We start from the raw sequence: 21,837 nt of genomic DNA, 5'->3' as shown, positions 1-21,837 counted from the left end.
TCGATGGGCACTCGGGTCGCTTCCAGGTCTTTGCGATTGTGACTTGTGCCCTGACTCTAACCCTAACCCTTACCCAGCCCGTCTCCTCCTCGGCCCCTGCCTGACTGACTCCTTCCCGCCCGGCCTGTCACCTGTCACCGTCCTCTGCCCCTGCCTGACACGCTCCTCCCCGCCCGGGCCGTCACCGTCCTCGGCCCCTGCCTGACGGGGCTCCTCCGTCGCCTGGGCCTTCCAAGGGCTTGGTGTGGACGCTGGTTCCAGGACGCCCTCCCAGGAACCCGGTAGCAGGGCGGCCGCAGCGTCTCGCGCCACCCAACCGTCCGCCGGCCGGCGGCCGGCGCTAAGTGGCCTGCGGGGGACGTGCCCCCACTGTGGGGCGGGCGCCCAGCCTGGTGTCTTCTCTGAGGCCCCGTGGCTGCTTTTCCCCCCCGCAAGGGGAGAGCCGCGGAGGTGGGGACCGCCTCCTCGTGGGGACGTACACCCAGCTCTCCACGTCGGATTCCGGGGCTCTCTGTCCTGCCAGAAGGCCCAGCTGGCCTGCGGGTCCTTAGAGTGGCAAAAACATCCGAAAACTGAGATTGAGGGTCCGGTGGTTGTCTGCACTTTTGTGCTGGGCACCCCAGGGAGGCCCGGGGGCTGGCTGGACAACGCGGTCTGCTGGGCAGGGGGGGGGGGTTTGGAGGAGCAACTGATGCCCTTTGCACTTTGGGTAGCAAGTGTCTGAGGTGTCTCTGAGCCCTGCGCCATGTCGGGGGGTGGGGTGGGGGGGTGGGAGGTCGGGGGGGGTGGAGGAGCAGGAGGAGGAGGAGGAGGAGGTGGGAAGGGCCGTGGCCTGCAGTCGTGTTCCCGGGGTGGCTTCTTCCACAGGCTGCTTGGCCTGGGCTCCCTGCACCTGGGCCTTTGGAGGACTGGCCCTGTGCTTGCCAACGCTTCCCCTGCAGGGACCCAGAGCTGGGAGGTTGCATCTCTCAGCCCTGGGTCGGGCAGAGCCCCAGCGGGCCATGCCCACAACCTCTCTCAGCACGGGTCCCCCAGAAGGCTCCTTTGGGACCAGGATTCTCTTGCGGGTGACTCTTTAAGGTCTGGCCCCTGGATGGAGGGGCACCAGGAGTAGAGGAGCAGGAAGGGGAAGGGGGTGGCCATGCGAGGGGACACTTTCAGGCCAAGTCCCAGCTTCAGCCTGATCCTCCTGGGAACCCCGGGGTGTACGTCACACCTCCTGGTTGTCCCGCTCTGAGACAAGGGCTCTGAGACAAGGAGCCGGGCTTCGCATTCCCCCAGCAGCCAGTCGTGGGCTGAGGACACCTGGGGCGTTGGGAACTCCCTGGCTTCTCCTTGGCTTAACATCTGGAGCTGCTTGTGAATCGTGCCGCCACACACACCCGAGTGCAGGTGTCTTCTGCACAGACTGCGGGCCTCGCTCTTCTGAATGCCGCTAGCTCGCCACCCACCCACGGGTGAACCTGGTCAGGGTACTTTCTCTCGGGGGCAGACTCTGATCCTGGCGGGCTACCGGTGTTTCTGTTTGCTCGTTTCTTTCTTCCATTTCGGGAAAGGCTTCCTTACTGGGTGTGGAAATCTCCTATGCCTTTCCTCGCCTATTCTGTCAGCTTTAAAATTCTCTTTCAGTTGCCACCCTCACAGATGGATTAGGAAACTCTTTCCGGTGCACTCATTAGTGAAATGACCTCAATGAAGCTGGAATCCAATATCTAATCGCCGATTTTTAGCGAGTCCACACGCCAGGGTGGTCGGGGTCTAATGCAGCCCCGGCCAGGCCCAGGCCCCTTGGACTGGGCCACAGGAGGACCCAGAGGAGGTTCCCGGCCCCCACGGTCGCGTTGCCGGCAGTTCTCCAAGGGCTTGGGCGTTTTCCAGAGGTAGGAGATGGAGGGGACTGATTTCTTCAGCGCCCCACAAACCACGCCACCCCACCCATGGGACACATCCCTAGAGAGAGAGAGAGACGCCCCATACACTCGCTCCCCTCCCCCATGCGCTGTGCCCCAGCCCGGGCCCGGGGGAATAGGCGGCAGCCCACCCACAGGGTGGGGGGCGCAGCTGAAAGGGGTTGTGGGGATGGCGGCCCCTGCCTGGGGTCAAAGGGCAGGCGACCCGCGCGTGCGCAATCGGCGGCGGCGGCGGCGGCGGCGGCGGCGGCCACGAGCTGGGGGTGGGCCAGGCGAGGAGAGGAAGGGGGCTGGAAGGTCTCCACCTTGGCGAGTCCAGCCGTGGAGGCGCATCTTGTGTGAGTGTGAGTGAGTGAGTGTGAGTGTGAGTGTGTGTGTGTGTGTGTGTGTGTATAGAGAGACAGCCCCCCACCCCGGCCCGCCGCTCCCTGCCCGCCCCGCCCCGCCTGTCACCCCCGTCCCTCGGAGCCCGCCGGACCCGGCCGGTGAACTCAACAGGCCCGGCCCGGTGCGGGTCAGCGCCGGCGCGGGGCCTGGGGCGGGGGGAGGAGGCGGCGGGGAAGCGCAGAGAGGCTCGGCTTCTTGAGCGGGGCAGGGGCGCCCTCCGCCGTCTAGGGCCACACCACCCTGAACGCGCCCGATCTCGTCTGGTCTCGGAAGCTAAGCAGGGTCGGGCCTGGTTAGTACTTGGATGGGAGACCGCCTGGGAATACCGGGTGCCGTAGGCTTCTTCTTTTTTTTTTTTTGTTTTGCCTCTTGTTCTGTCCCCTTTCTGGGAGCGAGTCGGCGGCCCGGGGTGGGGGTCACCCCCACCCTCAGCGCCCGCCGCGGTGCCTGGCGCCCCAGCCCGCACCGTGGGGCCTCCTCTTGTCCCAAGCCGCGACACCGCCGTCACGCGGCAGCATGCGTGGCTTCTGGACTGTCAGGTCTCAGACCAAAGGTCTGCTCTGTGGGAACCGACACGCTGGAGGAAACCTTGAGAGTCTGAGAGGGGAGGGAGTTCCAGAAGAAGGCCAGGATGTCATTTTGAGGGAGTATGTGACCAGAACTCGTCCCATTGCTTTTGGGGTTCTATGGGCTACACGTAGGAATCTTTGGTGGTGGCACCTGATGTTGGGGGATCCGGAGTCACACCCAGACCTGCTCCACAGGCCTCCTTTTACTTTTCTCTTCGGATTCATTATGTTTAAAAAGTGTCTCTTATCTCTATGATTGCATTTTCTTTTCTCTCTCTTTTCAAGCAGATGATGGGAGTCCAAGTATTAAGGTGACATGTGTTGCCCGTGCCCCCCTCCCCCCTGTGTTCTTATTCATTAACCTCTGATGTTGTTCCAGCGTATTGTGGGGGTACCAATGTTAAGGTCGGGTACGTTGCCCTCTCCCAGCCTCCCCCCTCGGGTCAGAGCCTCAAGTGCGCCCATCCCCCAGTCGGTGCGCACCCACCCCGTTCCTAATGGAGGTGTATGCCCATCCCCTCCCCCCACCCGCCCGACACCCACCCGATGAAGGTGATTCCTCTGTGTCCACTTAGGTGTCCATCGGTTCGTACCCATTTGCTGGTGAGCGCGAGCACGTGGTGCTCGTGTGTCCATTCTTGGGCTACCTGGCTTACTGGAACGGGTTCCAGCTCTGGCCAGGAGAACCACGAGAGGTGCCCTCTCACCGCTGCTCCTCCTAGCTGAATAGCACTCCGTGGTGTCCACGCGCCACATTTCATTTACGCACTCGTGGGTCGATGGGCACTCGGGTCGCTTCCAGGTCTTTGCGATTGTGACTTGTGCCCTGACTCTAACCCTAACCCTTACCCAGCCCGTCTCCTCCTCGGCCCCTGCCTGACTGACTCCTTCCCGCCCGGCCTGTCACCTGTCACCGTCCTCTGCCCCTGCCTGACACGCTCCTCCCCGCCCGGGCCGTCACCGTCCTCGGCCCCTGCCTGACGGGGCTCCTCCGTCGCCTGGGCCTTCCAAGGGCTTGGTGTGGACGCTGGTTCCAGGACGCCCTCCCAGGAACCCGGTAGCAGGGCGGCCGCAGCGTCTCGCGCCACCCAACCGTCCGCCGGCCGGCGGCCGGCGCTAAGTGGCCTGCGGGGGACGTGCCCCCACTGTGGGGCGGGCGCCCAGCCTGGTGTCTTCTCTGAGGCCCCGTGGCTGCTTTTCCCCCCCGCAAGGGGAGAGCCGCGGAGGTGGGGACCGCCTCCTCGTGGGGACGTACACCCAGCTCTCCACGTCGGATTCCGGGGCTCTCTGTCCTGCCAGAAGGCCCAGCTGGCCTGCGGGTCCTTAGAGTGGCAAAAACATCCGAAAACTGAGATTGAGGGTCCGGTGGTTGTCTGCACTTTTGTGCTGGGCACCCCAGGGAGGCCCGGGGGCTGGCTGGACAACGCGGTCTGCTGGGCACGGGGGGGGTTTGGAGGAGCAACTGATGCCCTTTGCACTTTGGGTAGCAAGTGTCTGAGGTGTCTCTGAGCCCTGCGCCATGTCGGGGGGTGGGGTGGGGGGGTGGGAGGTCGGGGGGGGGTGGAGGAGCAGGAGGAGGAGGAGGAGGAGGTGGGAAGGGCCGTGGCCTGCAGTCGTGTTCCCGGGGTGGCTTCTTCCACAGGCTGCTTGGCCTGGGCTCCCTGCACCTGGGCCTTTGGAGGACTGGCCCTGTGCTTGCCAACGCTTCCCCTGCAGGGACCCAGAGCTGGGAGGTTGCATCTCTCAGCCCTGGGTCGGGCAGAGCCCCAGCGGGCCATGCCCACAACCTCTCTCAGCACGGGTCCCCCAGAAGGCTCCTTTGGGACCAGGATTCTCTTGCGGGTGACTCTTTAAGGTCTGGCCCCTGGATGGAGGGGCACCAGGAGTAGAGGAGCAGGAAGGGGAAGGGGGTGGCCATGCGAGGGGACACTTTCAGGCCAAGTCCCAGCTTCAGCCTGATCCTCCTGGGAACCCCGGGGTGTACGTCACACCTCCTGGTTGTCCCGCTCTGAGACAAGGGCTCTGAGACAAGGAGCCGGGCTTCGCATTCCCCCAGCAGCCAGTCGTGGGCTGAGGACACCTGGGGCGTTGGGAACTCCCTGGCTTCTCCTTGGCTTAACATCTGGAGCTGCTTGTGAATCGTGCCGCCACACACACCCGAGTGCAGGTGTCTTCTGCACAGACTGCGGGCCTCGCTCTTCTGAATGCCGCTAGCTCGCCACCCACCCACGGGTGAACCTGGTCAGGGTACTTTCTCTCGGGGGCAGACTCTGATCCTGGCGGGCTACCGGTGTTTCTGTTTGCTCGTTTCTTTCTTCCATTTCGGGAAAGGCTTCCTTACTGGGTGTGGAAATCTCCTATGCCTTTCCTCGCCTATTCTGTCAGCTTTAAAATTCTCTTTCAGTTGCCACCCTCACAGATGGATTAGGAAACTCTTTCCGGTGCACTCATTAGTGAAATGACCTCAATGAAGCTGGAATCCAATATCTAATCGCCGATTTTTAGCGAGTCCACACGCCAGGGTGGTCGGGGTCTAATGCAGCCCCGGCCAGGCCCAGGCCCCTTGGACTGGGCCACAGGAGGACCCAGAGGAGGTTCCCGGCCCCCACGGTCGCGTTGCCGGCAGTTCTCCAAGGGCTTGGGCGTTTTCCAGAGGTAGGAGATGGAGGGGACTGATTTCTTCAGCGCCCCACAAACCACGCCACCCCACCCATGGGACACATCCCTAGAGAGAGAGAGAGACGCCCCATACACTCGCTCCCCTCCCCCATGCGCTGTGCCCCAGCCCGGGCCCGGGGGAATAGGCGGCAGCCCACCCACAGGGTGGGGGGCGCAGCTGAAAGGGGTTGTGGGGATGGCGGCCCCTGCCTGGGGTCAAAGGGCAGGCGACCCGCGCGTGCGCAATCGGCGGCGGCGGCAGCGGCGGCGGCGGCCACGAGCTGGGGGTGGGCCAGGCGAGGAGAGGAAGGGGGCTGGAAGGTCTCCACCTTGGCGAGTCCAGCCGTGGAGGCGCATCTTGTGTGAGTGTGAGTGAGTGAGTGTGAGTGTGAGTGTGTGTGTGTGTGTGTGTGTGTGTGTGTATAGAGAGACAGCCCCCCACCCCGGCCCGCCGCTCCCTGCCCGCCCCGCCCCGCCTGTCACCCCCGTCCCTCGGAGCCCGCCGGACCCGGCCGGTGAACTCAACAGGCCCGGCCCGGTGCGGGTCAGCGCCGGCGCGGGGCCTGGGGCGGGGGGAGGAGGCGGCGGGGAAGCGCAGAGAGGCTCGGCTTCTTGAGCGGGGCAGGGGCGCCCTCCGCCGTCTAGGGCCACACCACCCTGAACGCGCCCGATCTCGTCTGGTCTCGGAAGCTAAGCAGGGTCGGGCCTGGTTAGTACTTGGATGGGAGACCGCCTGGGAATACCGGGTGCCGTAGGCTTCTTCTTTTTTTTTTTTTTGTTTTGCCTCTTGTTCTGTCCCCTTTCTGGGAGCGAGTCGGCGGCCCGGGGTGGGGGTCACCCCCACCCTCAGCGCCCGCCGCGGTGCCTGGCGCCCCAGCCCGCACCGTGGGGCCTCCTCTTGTCCCAAGCCGCGACACCGCCGTCACGCGGCAGCATGCGTGGCTTCTGGACTGTCAGGTCTCAGACCAAAGGTCTGCTCTGTGGGAACCGACACGCTGGAGGAAACCTTGAGAGTCTGAGAGGGGAGGGAGTTCCAGAAGAAGGCCAGGATGTCATTTTGAGGGAGTATGTGACCAGAACTCGTCCCGTTGCTTTTGGGGTTCTATGGGCTACACGTAGGAATCTTTGGTGGTGGCACCTGATGTTGGGGGATCCGGAGTCACACCCAGACCTGCTCCACAGGCCTCCTTTTACTTTTCTCTTCGGATTCATTATTTTTAAAAAGTGTCTCTTATCTCTATGATTGCATTTTCTTTTCTCTCTCTTTTCAAGCAGATGATGGGAGTCCAAGTATTAAGGTGACATGTGTTGCCCGTGCCCCCCTCCCCCCTGTGTTCTTATTCATTTACCTCTGATGTTGTTCCAGCGTATTGTGGGGGTACCAATGTTAAGGTCGGGTACGTTGCCCTCTCCCAGCCTCCCCCCTCGGGTCAGAGCCTCAAGTGCGCCCATCCCCCAGTCGGTGCGCACCCACCCCATTCCTAATGGAGGTGTATGCCCATCCCCTCCCCCCACCCGCCCGACACCCACCCGATGAAGGTGATTCCTCTGTGTCCACTTAGGTGTCCATCGGTTCGTACCCATTTGCTGGTGAGCGCGAGCACGTGGTGCTCGTGTGTCCATTCTTGGGCTACCTGGCTTACTGGAACGGGTTCCAGCTCTGGCCAGGAGAACCACGAGAGGTGCCCTCTCACCGCTGCTCCTCCTAGCTGAATAGCACTCCGTGGTGTCCACGCGCCACATTTCATTTACGCACTCGTGGGTCGATGGGCACTCGGGTCGCTTCCAGGTCTTTGCGATTGTGACTTGTGCCCTGACTCTAACCCTAACCCTTACCCAGCCCGTCTCCTCCTCGGCCCCTGCCTGACTGACTCCTTCCCGCCCGGCCTGTCACCTGTCACCGTCCTCTGCCCCTGCCTGACACGCTCCTCCCCGCCCGGGCCGTCACCGTCCTCGGCCCCTGCCTGACGGGGCTCCTCCGTCGCCTGGGCCTTCCAAGGGCTTGGTGTGGACGCTGGTTCCAGGACGCCCTCCCAGGGACCCGGTAGCAGGGCGGCCGCAGCGTCTCGCGCCACCCAACCGTCCGCCGGCCGGCGGCCGGCGCTAAGTGGCCTGCGGGGGACGTGCCCCCACTGTGGGGCGGGCGCCCAGCCTGGTGTCTTCTCTGAGGCCCCGTGGCTGCTTTTCCCCCCCGCAAGGGGAGAGCCGCGGAGGTGGGGACCGCCTCCTCGTGGGGACGTACACCCAGCTCTCCACGTCGGATTCCGGGGCTCTCTGTCCTGCCAGAAGGCCCAGCTGGCCTGCGGGTCCTTAGAGTGGCAAAAACATCCGAAAACTGAGATTGAGGGTCCGGTGGTTGTCTGCACTTTTGTGCTGGGCACCCCAGGGAGGCCCGGGGGCTGGCTGGACAACGCGGTCTGCTGGGCAGGGGGGGGGGGTTTGGAGGAGCAACTGATGCCCTTTGCACTTTGGGTAGCAAGTGTCTGAGGTGTCTCTGAGCCCTGCGCCATGTCGGGGGGTGGGGTGGGGGGGTGGGAGGTCGGGGGGGGGTGGAGGAGCAGGAGGAGGAGGAGGAGGAGGTGGGAAGGGCCGTGGCCTGCAGTCGTGTTCCCGGGGTGGCTTCTTCCACAGGCTGCTTGGCCTGGGCTCCCTGCACCTGGGCCTTTGGAGGACTGGCCCTGTGCTTGCCAACGCTTCCCCTGCAGGGACCCAGAGCTGGGAGGTTGCATCTCTCAGCCCTGGGTCGGGCAGAGCCCCAGCGGGCCATGCCCACAACCTCTCTCAGCACGGGTCCCCCAGAAGGCTCCTTTGGGACCAGGATTCTCTTGCGGGTGACTCTTTAAGGTCTGGCCCCTGGATGGAGGGGCACCAGGAGTAGAGGAGCAGGAAGGGGAAGGGGGTGGCCATGCGAGGGGACACTTTCAGGCCAAGTCCCAGCTTCAGCCTGATCCTCCTGGGAACCCCGGGGTGTACGTCACACCTCCTGGTTGTCCCGCTCTGAGACAAGGGCTCTGAGACAAGGAGCCGGGCTTCGCATTCCCCCAGCAGCCAGTCGTGGGCTGAGGACACCTGGGGCGTTGGGAACTCCCTGGCTTCTCCTTGGCTTAACATCTGGAGCTGCTTGTGAATCGTGCCGCCACACACACCCGAGTGCAGGTGTCTTCTGCACAGACTGCGGGCCTCGCTCTTCTGAATGCCGCTAGCTCGCCACCCACCCACGGGTGAACCTGGTCAGGGTACTTTCTCTCGGGGGCAGACTCTGATCCTGGCGGGCTACCGGTGTTTCTGTTTGCTCGTTTCTTTCTTCCATTTCGGGAAAGGCTTCCTTACTGGGTGTGGAAATCTCCTATGCCTTTCCTCGCCTATTCTGTCAGCTTTAAAATTCTCTTTCAGTTGCCACCCTCACAGATGGATTAGGAAACTCTTTCCGGTGCACTCATTAGTGAAATGACCTCAATGAAGCTGGAATCCAATATCTAATCGCCGATTTTTAGCGAGTCCACACGCCAGGGTGGTCGGGGTCTAATGCAGCCCCGGCCAGGCCCAGGCCCCTTGGACTGGGCCACAGGAGGACCCAGAGGAGGTTCCCGGCCCCCACGGTCGCGTTGCCGGCAGTTCTCCAAGGGCTTGGGCGTTTTCCAGAGGTAGGAGATGGAGGGGACTGATTTCTTCAGCGCCCCACAAACCACGCCACCCCACCCATGGGACACATCCCTAGAGAGAGAGAGAGACGCCCCATACACTCGCTCCCCTCCCCCATGCGCTGTGCCCCAGCCCGGGCCCGGGGGAATAGGCGGCAGCCCACCCACAGGGTGGGGGGCGCAGCTGAAAGGGGTTGTGGGGATGGCGGCCCCTGCCTGGGGTCAAAGGGCGGGCGACCCGCGCGTGCGCAATCGGCGGCGGCGGCGGCGGCGACGGCGGCGGCGGCCACGAGCTGGGGGTGGGCCAGGCGAGGAGAGGAAGGGGGCTGGAAGGTCTCCACCTTGGCGAGTCCAGCCGTGGAGGCGCATCTTGTGTGAGTGTGAGTGAGTGAGTGTGAGTGTGTGTGTGTGTGTGTGTGTGTGTGTGTATCGAGAGACAGTCCCCCACCCCGGCCCGCCGCTCCCTGCCCGCCCCGCCCCGCCCCGCCCCGCCTGTCACCCCCATCCCTCGGAGCCCGCCGGACCCGGCCGGTGAACTCAACAGGCCTGGCCCGGTGCGGGTCAGCGCCGGCGCGGGGCCTGGGGCGGGGGGAGGAGGCGGCGGGGAAGCGCAGAGAGGCTCGGCTTCTTGAGCGGGGCAGGGGCGCCCTCCGCCGTCTAGGGCCACACCACCCTGAACGCGCCCGATCTCGTCTGGTCTCGGAAGCTAAGCAGGGTCGGGCCTGGTTAGTACTTGGATGGGAGACCGCCTGGGAATACCGGGTGCCGTAGGCTTCTTCTTTTTTTTTTTTTTGTTTTGCCTCTTGTTCTGTCCCCTTTCTGGGAGCGAGTCGGCGGCCCGGGGTGGGGGTCACCCCCACCCTCAGCGCCCGCCGCGGTGCCTGGCGCCCCAGCCTGCACCGTGGGGCCTCCTCTTGTCCCAAGCCGCGACACCGCCGTCACGCGGCAGCATGCGTGGCTTCTGGACTGTCAGGTCTCAGACCAAAGGTCTGCTCTGTGGGAACCGACACGCTGGAGGAAACCTTGAGAGTCTGAGAGGGGAGGGAGTTCCAGAAGAAGGCCAGGATGTCATTTTGAGGGAGTATGTGACCAGAACTCGTCCCGTTGCTTTTGGGGTTCTATGGGCTACACGTAGGAATCTTTGGTGGTGGCACCTGATGTTGGGGGATCCGGAGTCACACCCAGACCTGCTCCACAGGCCTCCTTTTACTTTTCTCTTCGGATTCATTATGTTTAAAAAGTGTCTCTTATCTCTATGATTGCATTTTCTTTTCTCTCTCTTTTCAAGCAGATGATGGGAGTCCAAGTATTAAGGTGACATGTGTTGCCCGTGCCCCCCTCCCCCCTGTGTTCTTATTCATTTACCTCTGATGTTGTTCCAGCGTATTGTGGGGGTACCAATGTTAAGGTCGGGTACGTTGCCCTCTCCCAGCCTCCCCCCTCGGGTCAGAGCCTCAAGTGCGCCCATCCCCCAGTCGGTGCGCACCCACCCCGTTCCTAATGGAGGTGTATGCCCATCCCCTCCCCCCACCCGCCCGACACCCACCCGATGAAGGTGATTCCTCTGTGTCCACTTAGGTGTCCATCGGTTCGTACCCATTTGCTGGTGAGCGCGAGCACGTGGTGCTCGTGTGTCCATTCTTGGGCTACCTGGCTTACTGGAACGGGTTCCAGCTCTGGCCAGGAGAACCACGAGAGGTGCCCTCTCACCGCTGCTCCTCCTAGCTGAATAGCACTCCGTGGTGTCCACGCGCCACATTTCATTTACGCACTCGTGGGTCGATGGGCACTCGGGTCGCTTCCAGGTCTTTGCGATTGTGACTTGTGCCCTTACTCTAACCCTAACCCTTACCCAGCCCGTCTCCTCCTCGGCCCCTGCCTGACTGACTCCTTCCCGCCCGGCCTGTCACCTGTCACCGTCCTCTGCCCCTGCCTGACACGCTCCTCCCCGCCCGGGCCGTCACCGTCCTCGGCCCCTGCCTGACGGGGCTCCTCCGTCGCCTGGGCCTTCCAAGGGCTTGGTGTGGACGCTGGTTCCAGGACGCCCTCCCAGGGACCCGGTAGCAGGGCGGCCGCAGCGTCTCGCGCCACCCAACCGTCCGCTGGCCGGCGGCCGGCGCTAAGTGGCCTGCGGGGGACGTGCCCCCACTGTGGGGCGGGCGCCCAGCCTGGTGTCTTCTCTGAGGCCCCGTGGCTGCTTTTCCCCCCCGCAAGGGGAGAGCCGCGGAGGTGGGGACCGCCTCCTCGTGGGGACGTACACCCAGCTCTCCACGTCGGATTCCGGGGCTCTCTGTCCTGCCAGAAGGCCCAGCTGGCCTGCGGGTCCTTAGAGTGGCAAAAACATCCGAAAACTGAGATTGAGGGTCCGGTGGTTGTCTGCACTTTTGTGCTGGGCACCCCAGGGAGGCCCGGGGGCTGGCTGGACAACGCGGTCTGCTGGGCAGGGGGGGGGGTTTGGAGGAGCAACTGATGCCCTTTGCACTTTGGGTAGCAAGTGTCTGAGGTGTCTCTGAGCCCTGCGCCATGTCGGGGGGTGGGGTGGGGGGGTGGGAGGTCGGGGGGTGTGGAGGAGCAGGAGGAGGAGGAGGAGGAGGTGGGAAGGGCCGTGGCCTGCAGTCGTGTTCCCGGGGTGGCTTCTTCCACAGGCTGCTTGGCCTGGGCTCCCTGCACCTGGGCCTTTGGAGGACTGGCCCTGTGCTTGCCAACGCTTCCCCTGCAGGGACCCAGAGCTGGGAGGTTGCATCTCTCAGCCCTGGGTCGGGCAGAGCCCCAGCGGGCCATGCCCACAACCTCTCTCAGCACGGGTCCCCCAGAAGGCTCCTTTGGGACCAGGATTCTCTTGCGGGTGACTCTTTAAGGTCTGGCCCCTGGATGGAGGGGCACCAGGAGTAGAGGAGCAGGAAGGGGAGGGGGTGGCCATGCGAGGGGACACTTTCAGGCCAAGTCCCAGCTTCAGCCTGATCCTCCTGGGAACCCCGGGGTGTACGTCACACCTCCTGGTTGTCCCGCTCTGAGACAAGGGCTCTGAGACAAGGAGCCGGGCTTCGCATTCCCCCAGCAGCCAGTCGTGGGCTGAGGACACCTGGGGCGTTGGGAACTCCCTGGCTTCTCCTTGGCTTAACATCTGGAGCTGCTTGTGAATCGTGCCGCCACACACACCCGAGTGCAGGTGTCTTCTGCACAGACTGCGGGCCTCGCTCTTCTGAATGCCGCTAGCTCGACACCCACCCACGGGTGAACCTGGTCAGGGTACTTTCTCTCGGGGGCAGACTCTGATCCTGGCGGGCTACCGGTGTTTCTGTTTGCTCGTTTCTTTCTTCCATTTCGGGAAAGGCTTCCTTACTGGGTGTGGAAATCTCCTATGCCTTTCCTCGCCTATTCTGTCAGCTTTAAAATTCTCTTTCAGTTGCCACCCTCACAGATGGATTAGGAAACTCTTTCCGGTGCACTCATTAGTGAAATGACCTCAATGAAGCTGGAATCCAATATCTAATCGCCGATTTTTAGCGAGTCCACACGCCAGGGTGGTCGGGGTCTAATGCAGCCCCGGCCAGGCCCAGGCCCCTTGGACTGGGCCACAGGAGGACCCAGAGGAGGTTCCCGGCCCCCACGGTCGCGTTGCCGGCAGTTCTCCAAGGGCTTGGGCGTTTTCCAGAGGTAGGAGATGGAGGGGACTGATTTCTTCAGCGCCCCACAAACCACGCCACCCCACCCATGGGACACATCCCTAGAGAGAGAGAGAGACGCCCCATACACTCGCTCCCCTCCCCCATGCGCTGTGCCCCAGCCCGGGCCCGGGGGAATAGGCGGCAGCCCACCCACAGGGTGGGGGGCGCAGCTGAAAGGGGTTGTGGGGATGGCGGCCCCTGCCTGGGGTCAAAGGGCGGGCGACCCGCGCGTGCGCAATCGGCGGCGGCGGCGGCGGCGGCGGCGGCGGCGGCGGCGGCGGCCACGAGCTGGGGGTGGGCCAGGCGAGGAGAGGAAGGGGGCTGGAAGGTCTCCACCTTGGCGAGTCCAGCCGTGGAGGCGCATCTTGTGTGAGTGTGAGTGAGTGAGTGTGAGTGTGTGTGTGTGTGTGTGTGTGTGTGTATCGAGAGACAGCCCCCCACCCCGGCCCGCCGCTCCCTGCCCGCCCCGCCCCGCCCCGCCCCGCCTGTCACCCCCGTCCCTCGGAGCCCGCCGGACCCGGCCGGTGAACTCAACAGGCCCGGCCCGGTGCGGGTCAGCGCCGGCGCGGGGCCTGGGGCGGGGGGAGGAGGCGGCGGGGAAGCGCAGAGAGGCTCGGCTTCTTGAGCGGGGCAGGGGCGCCCTCCGCCGTCTAGGGCCACACCACCCTGAACGCGCCCGATCTCGTCTGGTCTCGGAAGCTAAGCAGGGTCGGGCCTGGTTAGTACTTGGATGGGAGACCGCCTGGGAATACCGGGTGCCGTAGGCTTCTTCTTTTTTTTTTTTTTTGTTTTGCCTCTTGTTCTGTCCCCTTTCTGGGAGCGAGTCGGCGGCCCGGGGTGGGGGTCACCCCCACCCTCAGCGCCCGCCGCGGTGCCTGGCGCCCCAGCCCGCACCGTGGGGCCTCCTCTTGTCCCAAGCCGCGACACCGCCGTCACGCGGCAGCATGCGTGGCTTCTGGACTGTCAGGTCTCAGACCAAAGGTCTGCTCTGTGGGAACCGACACGCTGGAGGAAACCTTGAGAGTCTGAGAGGGGAGGGAGTTTCAGAAGAAGGCCAGGATGTCATTTTGAGGGAGTATGTGACCAGAACTCGTCCCGTTGCTTTTGGGGTTCTATGGGCTACACGTAGGAATCTTTGGTGGTGGCACCTGATGTTGGGGGATCCGGAGTCACACCCAGACCTGCTCCACAGGCCTCCTTTTACTTTTCTCTTCGGATTCATTATGTTTAAAAAGTGTCTCTTATCTCTATGATTGCATTTTCTTTTCTCTCTCTTTTCAAGCAGATGATGGGAGTCCAAGTATTAAGGTGACATGTGTTGCCCGTGCCCCCCTCCCCCCTGTGTTCTTATTCATTAACCTCTGATGTTGTTCCAGCGTATTGTGGGGGTACCAATGTTAAGGTCGGGTACGTTGCCCTCTCCCAGCCTCCCCCCTCGGGTCAGAGCCTCAAGTGCGCCCATCCCCCAGTCGGTGCGCACCCACCCCGTTCCTAATGGAGGTGTATGCCCATCCCCTCCCCCCACCCGCCCGACACCCACCCGATGAAGGTGATTCCTCTGTGTCCACTTAGGTGTCCATCGGTTCGTACCCATTTGCTGGTGAGCGCGAGCACGTGGTGCTCGTGTGTCCATTCTTGGGCTACCTGGCTTACTGGAACGGGTTCCAGCTCTGGCCAGGAGAACCACGAGAGGTGCCCTCTCACCGCTGCTCCTCCTAGCTGAATAGCACTCCGTGGTGTCCACGCGCCACATTTCATTTACGCACTCGTGGGTCGATGGGCACTCGGGTCGCTTCCAGGTCTTTGCGATTGTGACTTGTGCCCTGACTCTAACCCTAACCCTTACCCAGCCCGTCTCCTCCTCGGCCCCTGCCTGACTGACTCCTTCCCGCCCGGCCTGTCACCTGTCACCGTCCTCTGCCCCTGCCTGACACGCTCCTCCCCGCCCGGGCCGTCACCGTCCTCGGCCCCTGCCTGACGGGGCTCCTCCGTCGCCTGGGCCTTCCAAGGGCTTGGTGTGGACGCTGGTTCCAGGACGCCCTCCCAGGAACCCGGTAGCAGGGCGGCCGCAGCGTCTCGCGCCACCCAACCGTCCGCCGGCCGGCGGCCGGCGCTAAGTGGCCTGCGGGGGACGTGCCCCCACTGTGGGGCGGGCGCCCAGCCTGGTGTCTTCTCTGAGGCCCCGTGGCTGCTTTTCCCCCCCGCAAGGGGAGAGCCGCGGAGGTGGGGACCGCCTCCTCGTGGGGACGTACACCCAGCTCTCCACGTCGGATTCCGGGGCTCTCTGTCCTGCCAGAAGGCCCAGCTGGCCTGCGGGTCCTTAGAGTGGCAAAAACATCCGAAAACTGAGATTGAGGGTCCGGTGGTTGTCTGCACTTTTGTGCTGGGCACCCCAGGGAGGCCCGGGGGCTGGCTGGACAACGCGGTCTGCTGGGCAGGGGGGGGGGGTTTGGAGGAGCAACTGATGCCCTTTGCACTTTGGGTAGCAAGTGTCTGAGGTGTCTCTGAGCCCTGCGCCATGTCGGGGGGTGGGGTGGGGGGGTGGGAGGTCGGGGGGGGGTGGAGGAGCAGGAGGAGGAGGAGGAGGAGGTGGGAAGGGCCGTGGCCTGCAGTCGTGTTCCCGGGGTGGCTTCTTCCACAGGCTGCTTGGCCTGGGCTCCCTGCACCTGGGCCTTTGGAGGACTGGCCCTGTGCTTGCCAACGCTTCCCCTGCAGGGACCCAGAGCTGGGAGGTTGCATCTCTCAGCCCTGGGTCGGGCAGAGCCCCAGCGGGCCATGCCCACAACCTCTCTCAGCACGGGTCCCCCAGAAGGCTCCTTTGGGACCAGGATTCTCTTGCGGGTGACTCTTTAAGGTCTGGCCCCTGGATGGAGGGGCACCAGGAGTAGAGGAGCAGGAAGGGGAAGGGGGTGGCCATGCGAGGGGACACTTTCAGGCCAAGTCCCAGCTTCAGCCTGATCCTCCTGGGAACCCCGGGGTGTACGTCACACCTCCTGGTTGTCCCGCTCTGAGACAAGGGCTCTGAGACAAGGAGCCGGGCTTCGCATTCCCCCAGCAGCCAGTCGTGGGCTGAGGACACCTGGGGCGTTGGGAACTCCCTGACTTCTCCTTGGCTTAACATCTGGAGCTGCTTGTGAATCGTGCCGCCACACACACCCGAGTGCAGGTGTCTTCTGCACAGACTGCGGGCCTCGCTCTTCTGAATGCCGCTAGCTCGCCACCCACCCACGGGTGAACCTGGTCAGGGTACTTTCTCTCGGGGGCAGACTCTGATCCTGGCGGGCTACCGGTGTTTCTGTTTGCTCGTTTCTTTCTTCCATTTCGGGAAAGGCTTCCTTACTGGGTGTGGAAATCTCCTATGCCTTTCCTCGCCTATTCTGTCAGCTTTAAAATTCTCTTTCAGTTGCCACCCTCACAGATGGATTAGGAAACTCTTTCCGGTGCACTCATTAGTGAAATGACCTCAATGAAGCTGGAATCCAATATCTAATCGCCGATTTTTAGCGAGTCCACACGCCAGGGTGGTCGGGGTCTAATGCAGCCCCGGCCAGGCCCAGGCCCCTTGGACTGGGCCACAGGAGGACCCAGAGGAGGTTCCCGGCCCCCACGGTCGCGTTGCCGGCAGTTCTCCAAGGGCTTGGGCGTTTTCCAGAGGTAGGAGATGGAGGGGACTGATTTCTTCAGCGCCCCACAAACCACGCCACCCCACCCATGGGACACATCCCTAGAGAGAGAGAGAGACGCCCCATACACTCGCTCCCCTCCCCCATGCGCTGTGCCCCAGCCCGGGCCCGGGGGAATAGGCGGCAGCCCACCCACAGGGTGGGGGGCGCAGCTGAAAGGGGTTGTGGGGATGGCGGCCCCTGCCTGGGGTCAAAGGGCGGGCGACCCGCGCGTGCGCAATCGGCGGCGGCGGCGGCGGCGGCGGCGGCGGCGGCGGCGGCCACGAGCTGGGGGTGGGCCAGGCGAGGAGAGGAAGGGGGCTGGAAGGTCTCCACCTTGGCGAGTCCAGCCGTGGAGGCGCATCTTGTGTGAGTGTGAGTGAGTGAGTGTGAGTGTGTGTGTGTGTGTGTGTGTGTGTGTATCGAGAGACAGCCCCCCACCCCGGCCCGCCGCTCCCTGCCCGCCCCGCCCCGCCCCGCCCCGCCTGTCACCCCCGTCCCTCGGAGCCCGCCGGACCCGGCCGGTGAACTCAACAGGCCCGGCCCGGTGCGGGTCAGCGCCGGCGCGGGGCCTGGGGCGGGGGGAGGAGGCGGCGGGGAAGCGCAGAGAGGCTCGGCTTCTTGAGCGGGGCAGGGGCGCCCTCCGCCGTCTAGGGCCACACCACCCTGAACGCGCCCGATCTCGTCTGGTCTCGGAAGCTAAGCAGGGTCGGGCCTGGTTAGTACTTGGATGGGAGACCGCCTGGGAATACCGGGTGCCGTAGGCTTCTTCTTTTTTTTTTTTTTGTTTTGCCTCTTGTTCTGTCCCCTTTCTGGGAGCGAGTCGGCGGCCCGGGGTGGGGGTCACCCCCACCCTCAGCGCCCGCCGCGGTGCCTGGCGCCCCAGCCCGCACCGTGGGGCCTCCTCTTGTCCCAAGCCGCGACACCGCCGTCACGCGGCAGCATGCGTGGCTTCTGGACTGTCAGGTCTCAGACCAAAGGTCTGCTCTGTGGGAACCGACACGCTGGAGGAAACCTTGAGAGTCTGAGAGGGGAGGGAGTTTCAGAAGAAGGCCAGGATGTCATTTTGAGGGAGTATGTGACCAGAACTCGTCCCGTTGCTTTTGGGGTTCTATGGGCTACACGTAGGAATCTTTGGTGGTGGCACCTGATGTTGGGGGATCCGGAGTCACACCCAGACCTGCTCCACAGGCCTCCTTTTACTTTTCTCTTCGGATTCATTATGTTTAAAAAGTGTCTCTTATCTCTATGATTGCATTTTCTTTTCTCTCTCTTTTCAAGCAGATGATGGGAGTCCAAGTATTAAGGTGACATGTGTTGCCCGTGCCCCCCTCCCCCCTGTGTTCTTATTCATTAACCTCTGATGTTGTTCCAGCGTATTGTGGGGGTACCAATGTTAAGGTCGGGTACGTTGCCCTCTCCCAGCCTCCCCCCTCGGGTCAGAGCCTCAAGTGCGCCCATCCCCCAGTCGGTGCGCACCCACCCCGTTCCTAATGGAGGTGTATGCCCATCCCCTCCCCCCACCCGCCCGACACCCACCCGATGAAGGTGATTCCTCTGTGTCCACTTAGGTGTCCATCGGTTCGTACCCATTTGCTGGTGAGCGCGAGCACGTGGTGCTCGTGTGTCCATTCTTGGGCTACCTGGCTTACTGGAACGGGTTCCAGCTCTGGCCAGGAGAACCACGAGAGGTGCCCTCTCACCGCTGCTCCTCCTAGCTGAATAGCACTCCGTGGTGTCCACGCGCCACATTTCATTTACGCACTCGTGGGTCGATGGGCACTCGGGTCGCTTCCAGGTCTTTGCGATTGTGACTTGTGCCCTGACTCTAACCCTAACCCTTACCCAGCCCGTCTCCTCCTCGGCCCCTGCCTGACTGACTCCTTCCCGCCCGGCCTGTCACCTGTCACCGTCCTCTGCCCCTGCCTGACACGCTCCTCCCCGCCCGGGCCGTCACCGTCCTCGGCCCCTGCCTGACGGGGCTCCTCCGTCGCCTGGGCCTTCCAAGGGCTTGGTGTGGACGCTGGTTCCAGGACGCCCTCCCAGGAACCCGGTAGCAGGGCGGCCGCAGCGTCTCGCGCCACCCAACCGTCCGCCGGCCGGCGGCCGGCGCTAAGTGGCCTGCGGGGGACGTGCCCCCACTGTGGGGCGGGCGCCCAGCCTGGTGTCTTCTCTGAGGCCCCGTGGCTGCTTTTCCCCCCCGCAAGGGGAGAGCCGCGGAGGTGGGGACCGCCTCCTCGTGGGGACGTACACCCAGCTCTCCACGTCGGATTCCGGGGCTCTCTGTCCTGCCAGAAGGCCCAGCTGGCCTGCGGGTCCTTAGAGTGGCAAAAACATCCGAAAACTGAGATTGAGGGTCCGGTGGTTGTCTGCACTTTTGTGCTGGGCACCCCAGGGAGGCCCGGGGGCTGGCTGGACAACGCGGTCTGCTGGGCAGGGGGGGGGGGTTTGGAGGAGCAACTGATGCCCTTTGCACTTTGGGTAGCAAGTGTCTGAGGTGTCTCTGAGCCCTGCGCCATGTCGGGGGGTGGGGTGGGGGGGTGGGAGGTCGGGGGGGGTGGAGGAGCAGGAGGAGGAGGAGGAGGAGGTGGGAAGGGCCGTGGCCTGCAGTCGTGTTCCCGGGGTGGCTTCTTCCACAGGCTGCTTGGCCTGGGCTCCCTGCACCTGGGCCTTTGGAGGACTGGCCCTGTGCTTGCCAACGCTTCCCCTGCAGGGACCCAGAGCTGGGAGGTTGCATCTCTCAGCCCTGGGTCGGGCAGAGCCCCAGCGGGCCATGCCCACAACCTCTCTCAGCACGGGTCCCCCAGAAGGCTCCTTTGGGACCAGGATTCTCTTGCGGGTGACTCTTTAAGGTCTGGCCCCTGGATGGAGGGGCACCAGGAGTAGAGGAGCAGGAAGGGGAAGGGGGTGGCCATGCGAGGGGACACTTTCAGGCCAAGTCCCAGCTTCAGCCTGATCCTCCTGGGAACCCCGGGGTGTACGTCACACCTCCTGGTTGTCCCGCTCTGAGACAAGGGCTCTGAGACAAGGAGCCGGGCTTCGCATTCCCCCAGCAGCCAGTCGTGGGCTGAGGACACCTGGGGCGTTGGGAACTCCCTGGCTTCTCCTTGGCTTAACATCTGGAGCTGCTTGTGAATCGTGCCGCCACACACACCCGAGTGCAGGTGTCTTCTGCACAGACTGCGGGCCTCGCTCTTCTGAATGCCGCTAGCTCGCCACCCACCCACGGGTGAACCTGGTCAGGGTACTTTCTCTCGGGGGCAGACTCTGATCCTGGCGGGCTACCGGTGTTTCTGTTTGCTCGTTTCTTTCTTCCATTTCGGGAAAGGCTTCCTTACTGGGTGTGGAAATCTCCTATGCCTTTCCTCGCCTATTCTGTCAGCTTTAAAATTCTCTTTCAGTTGCCACCCTCACAGATGGATTAGGAAACTCTTTCCGGTGCACTCATTAGTGAAATGACCTCAATGAAGCTGGAATCCAATATCTAATCGCCGATTTTTAGCGAGTCCACACGCCAGGGTGGTCGGGGTCTAATGCAGCCCCGGCCAGGCCCAGGCCCCTTGGACTGGGCCACAGGAGGACCCAGAGGAGGTTCCCGGCCCCCACGGTCGCGTTGCCGGCAGTTCTCCAAGGGCTTGGGCGTTTTCCAGAGGTAGGAGATGGAGGGGACTGATTTCTTCAGCGCCCCACAAACCACGCCACCCCACCCATGGGACACATCCCTAGAGAGAGAGAGAGACGCCCCATACACTCGCTCCCCTCCCCCATGCGCTGTGCCCCAGCCCGGGCCCGGGGGAATAGGCGGCAGCCCACCCACAGGGTGGGGGGCGCAGCTGAAAGGGGTTGTGGGGATGGCGGCCCCTGCCTGGGGTCAAAGGGCAGGCGACCCGCGCGTGCGCAATCGGCGGCGGCGGCGGCGGCGGCGGCGGCGGCCACGAGCTGGGGGTGGGCCAGGCGAGGAGAGGAAGGGGGCTGGAAGGTCTCCACCTTGGCGAGTCCAGCCGTGGAGGCGCATCTTGTGTGAGTGTGAGTGAGTGAGTGTGAGTGTGAGTGTGTGTGTGTGTGTGTGTGTGTATAGAGAGACAGCCCCCCACCCCGGCCCGCCGCTCCCTGCCCGCCCCGCCCCGCCTGTCACCCCCGTCCCTCGGAGCCCGCCGGACCCGGCCGGTGAACTCAACAGGCCCGGCCCGGTGCGGGTCAGCGCCGGCGCGGGGCCTGGGGCGGGGGGAGGAGGCGGCGGGGAAGCGCAGAGAGGCTCGGCTTCTTGAGCGGGGCAGGGGCGCCCTCCGCCGTCTAGGGCCACACCACCCTGAACGCGCCCGATCTCGTCTGGTCTCGGAAGCTAAGCAGGGTCGGGCCTGGTTAGTACTTGGATGGGAGACCGCCTGGGAATACCGGGTGCCGTAGGCTTCTTCTTTTTTTTTTTTTGTTTTGCCTCTTGTTCTGTCCCCTTTCTGGGAGCGAGTCGGCGGCCCGGGGTGGGGGTCACCCCCACCCTCAGCGCCCGCCGCGGTGCCTGGCGCCCCAGCCCGCACCGTGGGGCCTCCTCTTGTCCCAAGCCGCGACACCGCCGTCACGCGGCAGCATGCGTGGCTTCTGGACTGTCAGGTCTCAGACCAAAGGTCTGCTCTGTGGGAACCGACACGCTGGAGGAAACCTTGAGAGTCTGAGAGGGGAGGGAGTTCCAGAAGAAGGCCAGGATGTCATTTTGAGGGAGTATGTGACCAGAACTCGTCCCGTTGCTTTTGGGGTTCTATGGGCTACACGTAGGAATCTTTGGTGGTGGCACCTGATGTTGGGGGATCCGGAGTCACACCCAGACCTGCTCCACAGGCCTCCTTTTACTTTTCTCTTCGGATTCATTATGTTTAAAAAGTGTCTCTTATCTCTATGATTGCATTTTCTTTTCTCTCTCTTTTCAAGCAGATGATGGGAGTCCAAGTATTAAGGTGACATGTGTTGCCCGTGCCCCCCTCCCCCCTGTGTTCTTATTCATTAACCTCTGATGTTGTTCCAGCGTATTGTGGGGGTACCAATGTTAAGGTCGGGTACGTTGCCCTCTCCCAGCCTCCCCCCTCGGGTCAGAGCCTCAAGTGCGCCCATCCCCCAGTCGGTGCGCACCCACCCCGTTCCTAATGGAGGTGTATGCCCATCCCCTCCCCCCACCCGCCCGACACCCACCCGATGAAGGTGATTCCTCTGTGTCCACTTAGGTGTCCATCGGTTCGTACCCATTTGCTGGTGAGCGCGAGCACGTGGTGCTCGTGTGTCCATTCTTGGGCTACCTGGCTTACTGGAACGGGTTCCAGCTCTGGCCAGGAGAACCACGAGAGGTGCCCTCT

General features: G+C 63.6%; 6 non-coding genes across 6 annotated transcripts; all 6 read left to right on the top strand.

Moving 5' to 3' along the window:
* Window positions 1-2,519: 2,519 nt before the first annotated feature.
* LOC142865093 (5S ribosomal RNA) lies at window positions 2,520-2,638 on the top strand. Its single transcript, XR_012915395.1, has one exon. It is a non-coding gene; the product is annotated as a 5S ribosomal RNA (ribosomal RNA).
* A 3,525-nt stretch (window positions 2,639-6,163) lies between these two features.
* LOC142865092 (5S ribosomal RNA) lies at window positions 6,164-6,282 on the top strand. The gene has a single exon (XR_012915394.1). It is a non-coding gene; the product is annotated as a 5S ribosomal RNA (ribosomal RNA).
* A 3,538-nt stretch (window positions 6,283-9,820) lies between these two features.
* Window positions 9,821-9,939, top strand: LOC142865091 (5S ribosomal RNA). The gene has a single exon (XR_012915393.1). It is a non-coding gene; the product is annotated as a 5S ribosomal RNA (ribosomal RNA).
* A 3,542-nt stretch (window positions 9,940-13,481) lies between these two features.
* Window positions 13,482-13,600, top strand: LOC142865090 (5S ribosomal RNA). Its single transcript, XR_012915392.1, has one exon. It is a non-coding gene; the product is annotated as a 5S ribosomal RNA (ribosomal RNA).
* Window positions 13,601-17,143: 3,543 nt separating this feature from the next.
* Window positions 17,144-17,262, top strand: LOC142865089 (5S ribosomal RNA). Its single transcript, XR_012915391.1, has one exon. It is a non-coding gene; the product is annotated as a 5S ribosomal RNA (ribosomal RNA).
* A 3,524-nt stretch (window positions 17,263-20,786) lies between these two features.
* Window positions 20,787-20,905, top strand: LOC142865088 (5S ribosomal RNA). The gene has a single exon (XR_012915390.1). It is a non-coding gene; the product is annotated as a 5S ribosomal RNA (ribosomal RNA).
* The last annotated feature ends 932 nt before the right edge of the window (window positions 20,906-21,837 follow it).

Source organism: Microcebus murinus, chromosome 28 (genome assembly GCF_040939455.1).
Source record: "Microcebus murinus isolate Inina chromosome 28, M.murinus_Inina_mat1.0, whole genome shotgun sequence".
Lineage (NCBI taxonomy): Eukaryota > Metazoa > Chordata > Mammalia > Primates > Cheirogaleidae > Microcebus > Microcebus murinus.
This window is presented reverse-complemented; position numbering and strand designations above follow the sequence as displayed.